At 35.6% G+C, this 10,440-nt stretch overlaps 1 protein-coding gene across 1 annotated transcript in view; it reads right to left on the minus strand.

Annotated features, from left to right (window-relative positions):
• Positions 1-10,440, minus strand: part of nectin3b (nectin cell adhesion molecule 3b) — a 531,994-nt gene that overhangs the window by 342,753 nt on the left and 178,801 nt on the right. The gene's annotated exons all lie outside the window — the stretch shown is intronic.

Below are 10,440 nucleotides of genomic sequence, written 5' to 3' on the forward strand. Positions count from 1 at the left end.
GTACGGATCCACTAACAGTATTTGATTTTTTTTTTCCCAATTTCAAATAATATAACACATCGGTTTCCCACTAACTTAAAAGGGGACAGTTTGGGTTCTTCCAGTTTAACAGAATGAGTCTGCGTGCCAAAAGTGTAGTCAATGCAATCACAATTTGTTGGTCTTTCTCCACTTTAAGCCCCTCTGGAAGAACCCCAAACACAGCTGTTAATGGGTTAGGAGGGATTGTGAGTCCAAGGCTGTCTGAAAGGTAATTAAAATTTTTGTCCAGAAAAATGGTAATTTGGTGCAGGCCCAGAACATGTGACCCAGTGAGTCTGGGGCTTGGTTGCAACATTCGCAGGTTGGATCTTGCCCTGGAAACATTTTGTAGAGTTTTAGTCGAGACAGATGTGCTCGATATATAATTTTGAGTTGTATAATTGTATGCTTTGCGCATATGGAGCTCGAGTGAATTCTCTGCATTGCTACTTTCCACTCCTTTTCTGATATATTAATTGAGAGATCTTTTTCCCAGTGACCTCTTGGATCTTTGAAAGGAAGGGACTGTAAAATGATTTTATATATTGTAGAGATGGAGTCTAATTCCTTGAGATTGAGCAATATTTTTTCCAGCGTGGATGAGGGTGCAAGATGAGGAAAATCTGGAAGGTTCTGTTTAACAAAGTTCCTGATTTGAAGATAGTGAAGAAATGTGTAGCTGGAATGTTAAATTTGGAATGTAATTGTTCATAGGATGCAATGACCTGAGGAAACACTTTAATAAAAAACAAGCGTATTATGTTGACTATTTGTCAAATGTAGGGTTGGTCTATTACGAGTAAGAGTTATGAGGTGTGAGTGTGCCCAGTCACTGCCAGCTGTCCTGTGCCCAATAGTGCTGGAATGCACTTGACACTCTTTAATGGATGCAAGGAGTTCAGAAAATGCATAGATATTTTTTAGACTGTGCATCCTGTTCATAATTCAGACTGCCTTTGAGAACCCTGATTATTATGGAACTACAGAATAAGAATTTTGTAACCTCTCTCTTCAGTTAACTGGAACCAATCCTTGTTAATTATCTTACCCAATATAAACACTGTTATTATAAAATGGCTACAATATTGCCTTCAAAATAAGAACAGTTATTAGATTAGACGGGAGCTTTCCCGCATCTACAGGTAGGGATGAGTAACAAAAACCGGTATTAAATTGGTACTAGTTCCAGATTGGTCTGTACCAAAATATCAATATGCTCGTGGAAAAATGGTGCAGCTATCAGTGTTTTTGTAACATTACTTCATTTAAACGTTAGTACTGTTTTAAAATTTCTAGCCATCCCCTAATGATGACACTGCAGGAATCAAGTGATTATGTTTTAGTCGTATAGCTGCATGTTTGTATTCTGTGGTCTCCAGTCATCATGACAAAGAGGGTAAAGTGTTCAAATGTGTGGGCTCACTTTAGTAAATGCAGAGATAATGCAGCTAAATGCAATATATGAAAAAAGGAAGTTGCATGCAAAGGGGTAACACTAGCAACCTCATGAAACACTTAGGTCAGGTTTATACTTTAGACAACACGTGCTCCAGCAGACACTACTGCTATGCGTTTTACTGTTCATAGTTGTACACATACTTTACTTAAATCTGAAAGATTCTACCAGGTGGCTGTGTCGTGAATTACTTGAAACATCAATTAAATTCCAAGGACAACTTGCCGAAATATTATAAAAAAAAAAAAAATAATTATTGGCAGAGAGACCAGGGAGACGAGACGTGACCTGCTCGGAAGATAATCTGACGTCACGCGAGACAGGACAGCTGCTGTCAGGCTTTTAAATGATCAATGCGCAGTGTGACAAGCAGAACACGCACCTCAGCAGAAGCAGCACAAAGCCAGTAGCTGATCTGTCTGCATCTCCTTAGCGTGCATTCAGCTCCCCCCCCCTTCACAATGTGAGCGGGAGAGACGTGAAGTGGCAGGAGCGTAGCGCGTCTCCAGGGGGGTTGAGCAAAGCGATCGAGACCTGATAATCTTGGATAGACACTCTGACACACGAGACTAGACATTACAACCTTAGGAAGCAAAACCTGTCAGAAGATGACTTTTGCACGTCACGCCCTACTTACAATTTAAAACAAGTTCACGGACATCTAATCTAGCAGTTGTTGGAATACTTTTGGCAGACAAAGTTCAGGTGCTCCCTGGTCTTAAAACAACGACAAGCAGAACACGCACCTCGATAGCAGCAGCAAACCAGCAAATGATCCAAACGCATCTCCTTAGCGTGCGTTCAGCCACGAACCCCTCTCCCCCACCGTTCACAACGCTAGCGGCAGAGACGCAAAGTGACAAAAGGAGAGCTGCTCTACAGGCTTTTAAACGTTTGACACAAAGTGTGACACGCAGAACACGCAGCTCGGCAGCAGCAAGACAGCAAATGAACCGACCACATCTCTTTAGCATGCATTCAGCTCCCCCGCCTTCAGAACGTGAGCAGTGTTAGAAGTCCTGCGAGAAAGAGATTTAACCATGCCCGGGGCAGGAAATAAAGGACAAATATTGTTTTTACAAGTTTTAAAGTAAAAGTGAAAATACTGCATATGTAACTCCCCCATGAAAATAATCTTTTTAAATTGTTTATCCGGTAAACCAAACCAAGGGGTGGGCGAGCAAAGCAAGCAGGGGACAGAGCTCTCTCAAAAGGATGTTTAATAATTAAATTCATCAATCCAGGGAATCGCCCATTCCAGCTAGCATTGGGCACGAGGCAGAAACAATCCCTGGACGGGATTCACCGCAAAGTGAATACAAACACACACACAAATAAACATCATTTTAGCATCACCAAATCTGCATATCTTTGGAAGGAAACAGGACCACACTGTGGAAACCCAGCAGGAAAACATGTAAACTCCAGGCAGGGAACACCAGGGACCAGCACTACCACTCTGCCACCGTGCCTACCCATAATATGTGTAATTATTAACAGTATTCATTATTTAAAAGACATTAATAATTTGTCTGTAAAATATAGCATATATACTTTAATGCATTTCATCATGAATGTGATATCAAGTATAAATCTAACGATTCTAAATGTGCAGAGATTTGGAATATCATAAATTTAATATGTGTTGTGTGGCAATCTATTGCTACTTGCCGCTGCTGTCAGGTTAGGAGGAACCCCAGAAGCACGTAGTGAAGCACGTTATCAATTAACAACTGGGTCGGTTTTAAGAGGACGTTTACGATGGTCTACTTCACTGATAAAGTGAACTATGAGATTAAAGTGGATATAGATTAATGCAGAAATTTCCACTTTAATCACAATATAGACCTTTTCACGGTGTCCTTCATTTTTTTCTCTGTGGCTCAAATACACACTGTACATTCTGTTGCTGTTGTGAAGATGCAAAAAAAAAAATGGCCACAGAAGAGGACATGAGACTTTTAAAATGTATTGTGTCATTACAATGGGGAATATGCAACGCTATATACGCTATATAAAAGCACCACGAATGTCAGCATTTTGCTTCCCCATACTTTTATCACACTGCGCCCCCCAACTTTTTGCCAAGACTGCAACTTGCGCACACGTCGCGTTAATTACTGAAGATGTGCTCAAAGGATATGTCAAATGAACGATGGGAACGTGAGGCAGCCATGATGCATACGCGTTCTTATTGTGAAGTATAAACAAGACCTTACAAGTACACCATTATATAAATGTGAAGCAGTGCAGCACATTTAGCTGCTTCAAGAAAGTGGCTGCACGTTTCAGCTTCACAGTTCCAATGCTGCTGGAATTAGCCAAACTGAAAATGTAATTGTCTAGACAACATTAAGTCAAAGTAATACTTGCTATCGTTATAAATGAAAGTTTTAAGTTATTTACTCAGGACAAAGTGAGTATCCGTTTTAATTTATATACAGACAGCTTCAGTCAAGCAGTAGCTGCAGCTTCGTCAGTGAAATGCCAGCATTCAGACACTCAGGTCCATCCTGTTCTCGATGAGGAAAAATGACGAAGGAAAAAAAAACAGTAGAATGCCTCAGAGCTGTAGCAAAGTTTATTCTGAAAGATTTACAGCCCTTCACCCACAGTGCACTCAAGTTGGTTTAGATATACGTAGCATTGCATCAATCACCAACTGCTAGGTAGTTTACCTTAAGTTTGAACGGAGCTATCCTGACAAAAAAGGACAAGCTCAATTACAACCATATTAAGTGTAGCCCTTTAAAACTTAAGTAATAAGGTGGTATAAGATGGTAATGCAATGTTCATAATTTAATTAAATTGGATTAAAACAGTTAATTTATTATTCAAGTTAATAAATTGTGATCCAATTATATTTAGAATGTTTTAAAAGTTAGTATTTGTTATTTTGTTGGCCTGGATGGTAGCCAATGAGGGTGAAGAATAGAAAAATGGGGGGAAAAAAGAAACAGTAACTGTAGCTATTGGTATAAAGTTGTGGACAAGATAAATATATCCGAAAAAGCTGTTGCTGTGAAAAATGTGGTTATTTCAATGGTAAACTTTAATTAGAAGTTTATTTAACAAAGAGTGGATTCCAGTGACGAGAAGAGAATATGCGGAAATGCAGATTGTTGGATGGACTGTGTCAAGAATGCCAATCCAGTGAGCTGTGTGACACTGTCCACAGGTATTGAAGTCAGTTGTTGCTGTCAATGGGGTTGCAGCTGATCAACTATAGCAGCCGACTTAATATTTACCAGGACAGAGACAAGTATCGGCTTGCTTCTGCTGGGAATAAGTGGTTTCCATATGCTCTATTAGAGCGAAGGTTCAGTCACCATAATCGTAAGAAAAGTACCATGCTTGCAACGTTTATGTGTGGTACCCGTTTAAATGACTATTTTTCTATTAGTTTTATTCATTTATTGTTTGGCAGGTTAGGTTTAATAAGGGGATTTTACTTTTTTTTTTCTTTATGCTTACAGCGGAGTGATGGCTCTGAGGCTAGATATCTGTGCCAGCAATCAGAAGGTTGCCGATTTGAAGTCCATCAATGCCACCTCATTGGGCCCTTAAGACCCTTAACCTGCATTTGCTCCATCCTGGGTATGTTGTTAATCTGTATCCAACCCTGCAAGCAGGTCCTCCAGCTTGCAGGGAGAACTCAGGTTGGTGGTAGGATAGGTACCCAAAAAAAAAAAACACTTTTCCATTCCATTTGAACTAGTGTGATGCCGAGAGGTTGCACGGCTGCACTCAGATCCAAATTTGACATCCTGAGGTGGTTTGTCGTGTGGTTATCAGTGCATGCTCCCAACCTCTCTTTCTCTCTGTGTTTTCACAGAAAGAATTGTTGTGTGTTTCCTGGACTTAAATCTACTGAATTTATTATTTTGTAAGGAATGTAGGATGTATATACCTGTATGTAAATAGTTCATGCAGCTAAACTAAACAATTGAGTTCTTGTGTGTTTTTGATAATAAATGGCTTAGCCATAAAGGGAAGAGGAGAGCGATTTAGAATGTGGCTAAAGGCTTATTAAATGTTGTTTAGTAATGAGGGGTTCAATACATTGTAAACGTATGTCAATTATTGTGTTAATTGGTTAAATATTAGATTTTTGTGTCAGACAATGGGTATATTAAGGTTTAGAATATTAGTTTATTAGCACAGGTTTGTTCATTAAAAGATAGCATTGAGAACGGTAGATTTATTACTTGGAGGAAAAAAAATGAGCACAGGTCATCTCCCGAGCATAAGCAATGCAAAAACTAATAACATTAGTTCTCAGTTGTAAAAAAAGTTTGTTTTTTTCAGCTGTAGGGAGATGACAGCTCTTAACTCCAGTTACAACCCCCTCTTCAAGAAATGCATTATCTCACCACATTATGGAGAGCAGTATCAGTGTTGAGATCAGTATTGATAAAATCCTAATCATACTCATCCCTACTTGCATAGGTTATTGTCTAAATTATTACAATTTTATTTGTTTTTTTAAATGTGGCAAAAAGCATGAAATTTTAGTATATACTGCGTAACTGCTTTTTGTTCTTGAATATTTTAAGAACAGATAATCTAATTATGTATGGAAAAAGTCAAATGTTTTGCTCAATTTTATAGTTCATTTAAAACAGCACACTGATAAAATAATTTGAGGCTTGTGGAAACATCAAATGGGTCTTATTAATCAAGTAATTAGAACTGCTGAATAGCTTCAGAAGTAAAAGATCACCAACAGCTGGATTATATTTAAATAATAAAGTAGGGAGAGTACCACTGTGATTACACAGGAGCCATGCCTTACCTTTCACTGTAAACAAGGACAAAACTCATTAACAGAGGTGATTATAAAAAATGATATTTTAATGCTTAAAATTTAATTTAAAGGAGTGTGGAGTAATCAAAATAGGAACTCATATATACCTGGTACAATTTTACAGGCAGTCTTAATTTGTGTGTGTGAAAATGGACTAATAGCAACCCACTCCTGATTTGGTCTATATTCATATGATAGACATGTACATAATTAGCTGATAAATTTTACCTTTTGTCATTGCTTGCAGTGGGAGGTACTTCATCTCTACTATTGCTTGAGGTAGTGGGAAGTTGCATAGATAATTTAGCACACAGTATGTGCAATATATTGTGAATAAAATGTATCAACTTAAGCTTTGCCATATGTACTCCATACAATCAAAATCTTATTGTGAGTCCTCCAGCAAAAAAAAAATAAATAAAACAAAAGCAGGAGTAAAAGTGAACATGCAAATAAATAAATGATTCAGTGTAAGCTCTGCAGGTATAAGATCTCAAGAAGGCCTTCCATCCTCTAGACACAAGCTAGCCTGCAGTGCTGAGGGGAGGGGCAGTGGATGGGTTTTATTTACAAGTCTGATAGCATAAGAGAGAAAACTGACATTCAGCCTTGCTGTTCTACCGGTTATGCTCTTGTAGCATCTCCCTGATAGTAGCAGTATGAACTGTTCATGTTGTGTGAGAAAGAATAAAAATGCACCCATGACTAGAATATCAGAATATAGAATATAACTAGAACTACAAATGACAACATGTGTAGTCTCTGCACTGAACTATACTGTGGTATGTGGAGGTGCACGATCAGCCTCTGATATTCCAGGGATTATCACTGAAAATATCTTGTCTATCATGACCTCCATTTCCATTAATCTAATGCTATTTAAAATAAAAGCATAAAACATGGAGGCTTTAAAACCACACTTCACATGAAATGTTCCACAGTTTACTTTAATAGCATTATTTCCCTGTAGATACAAAAAAAATATGCAGTACATGTACTGGATAATAAGTAGGACATCTGAAAACCTACAACATAAAGGATGTTTTCTCTTGTAAAGAATATTTTGTTAGATTTAAAAACTTCTCAGCTACATTGAACCAAATGCACTTTTTATTGTTGGTATTGCTTTATATTTACACTTGTTATGCCTATTAAATCGTAAGCAATGTGAATATTGTAGCTGTTTCACTGTCTCAGAATCCTGAGCTTGAATTTGGCCTAGTCACTGTCTGTACTGAGAGCAGGTTATAAAGCTCAAAAGTTTTTAAATAAATTTATCCTGCAACTCAATTACAATGAGAACCAAATTACACCAGGCAACCAATCTAAATTTGACATTTCATAATAGTTTGGGTCATCTTGGAAGTTACAATATATTGGATTCACAGTAATAGAGCCACAACTAACTACTCAAAGTACAGATAGTATTCTTATTTACTGTATTTTATAAAGTCAACAGTATATGAAAACTCCAATTCAAAATTGCAATGTGCGCATTTCATTTTTTTGCCATTAATGACAATCACAAAACTACATTTATTCAATGTAATTTCTAAATTTAAAAATATATATATATATATATATATATATATATATATATATATATATATATATATATATATATATATATATATATATATATATATATATATATATATATATATATATATAGCAAACCAAGTGGAATAAGTTTGATTCTTTTCACCAAGCACATTGCTACTGGTGACCTATTTTAAATCATGTGTCTACATATAACACACAAAAAATCAGATTAAAAGACTTTATGCAACCTAAAAAGTAATCATGCTTGGTGGCTTTGGGTTAAGCCACTTTTAAACTGGAATTTGCACTTTAAATAAAGTAGCTGGTAAATAATGAAAACAAACAATACCCTTTCAGTTTTCAAGTGTTAAGTTATTTGCATTGCACTTTAATAACATGCCATTATGAATAAGAATATGCACTCTACCACTGAAAGACAAAAATGTCTTTTATTCAAACAAAAAGTATCAAAACATTCATTTCACACAGTAGCTGATCAAGTATGCAGCAAATCAAATCATTTATACATCTTTACATACTAAACAATCTTTTAGATAGCAAATAAAACTGTGAATCTGAAGGAACCTTAAGTACCATTGCTTTATTTCTTTTGTTTTTAGGCTAGGTAAAAAAAGAAAACTCTTTGCTGGTTATTTTGTTTTTACATTTTTTTTATCCCTTTTGATTCAGTTTAGTAGGGCAATTTCATTAATTTTCTACAGAAAGGCTCAGTAATCTAACTATGTCTTCTTCAAACTTCTATTAGCCAAAAATAAAAAGTAAAAAAAAAAAAAAATAATAATAAAAATAGTTTCTCTTGAAAGTGCACACTCCCACCTCATTGGAGAATTACAAAAAGTTCACTATTTAAATAAAAAAGCATTTCTAATATTATACATATAAATGTACATACATACACACATTTTACCTGCACTGAGAGTGAGAATGTTAAACTTTAAGAATAAAGATTACCTCTTTTTTGCCAGCTTAACAAGAAAAAAGGAAAAAACAAACAAGAAAAAAACCAAAAAAAAAAAAAACAAAAGAGGGCAACTGCATTTGAAACAAATGTCGTCTGTCATTTAAATATGATACACATACAAAAAGTACCATGTACAGAATATGTATTCAAATATATTGTAATATATGCACATGTACATTTACAGATCCATAACTGTTCAAACTTTTTTTTAACAATTCATAAATTAAGGATGTCCCCCTATAACTCATGTGATCAATCAGTGACCCATTTTATTTATTTTTAAAGTAACAAACATCTGGACAAATATTCTCATGATACCCAAAAGTGCTGACTTGAGGGAGTGAGAAATGTGTTGTATGTCATGAACCTGCTGTTAAGATAAAACCTCAAAGTCCCAATCAACTACTTTGGTTATGGGACTTTCAGATTTAAATTGCAATACTTAGAGCACAAATAAATAGTTTGAACAGATGCAGTCCTAATACAGATGGTACTGGCCCTGTTTTAAATTTGATCATAAATACAGCTGTTGTATAAACTCATTATCTTTTACAAAAAGGAAAGAAAAACATACAAAAATGATTTAACACATAACAAATAAAGTTTCTAGATACAAACCTTGCCAGACAAAATGGCAAATACGTTTAAAATATGTAAACTATTAACTCATACTTACACCTTTCTTTCCCAAATTTCACTTACCATTAACTGATTACAGACCTGAGTCCAGTAAGGTTTCATTTTACATTTGTGAGTTTTTGACTCACAGACACAGTATCATACTTGTAGATGCTCCACAAAAAGCGTATTTAGATTTTGGCAAACTAGCAGTCTTTCCTAACACCTTCCCTTTCTTAAACTATGTTCTGATATTTCCAATTGCACTTTTGGAGAAAAAAAAAATGCAATATGTGAAAAAAAAATTGGAAATAAAGAAACAGTACCAAAGTATAGATCCTCAATCTCCCTTTAACCTCATCTCTATAAATTCTTGCCCACTGGGCAATACCATTAGTTGTTAGAACACAGAAGAATTTAATATATGTTCAAAATATGTTCCCAATGCAAATTCACTTTTGCATTTATTGTATATAGGCACTATAACTCAGTGATTTCAGTGCACAAGTAGCATTAATACTATTGAATTATGGTGAGGTTTGGAAAAAAGTTAGAGGCACAACATGAGCATGAAAGAGAATACAGCAGATGTACATTTTTTCACAATGAACATTTCATTAGGTTGGTTCCTACTGTATATATGTATACTGTTGTGTGTGTTTTTTGTATTTATGTGCCAGGTATAAACTAAATTTTGTGGCCTCCTGACAGCTTTCTGCATTTTGCGCCACCTACATCAACTTAATGTCAAGAACGTATCTTACTTAAGCCATGCGAAATTTTTTTTTGTGTCAGAACTTAAAACCATTCTAAAATAAGAAAGTTAAAAAAGGTTTTCAATTTTTTTTTTAGAGCCACTGTTACCATAATTATTTAACTGGGTATTCAAAGAAAACAGATTCACCGAGTTATCAGATAAAGGCATATAAAAGTAAGGATGATTCTACAGAATACACATATTTCACGTCAATAATAAAATAGACATAAGAGTGCAACACCATCCTCTTTACCCTT

This window comes from Polypterus senegalus, chromosome 2, assembly GCF_016835505.1.
Source record: "Polypterus senegalus isolate Bchr_013 chromosome 2, ASM1683550v1, whole genome shotgun sequence".
NCBI classification, from domain to species: Eukaryota; Metazoa; Chordata; class Cladistia; order Polypteriformes; family Polypteridae; genus Polypterus; species Polypterus senegalus.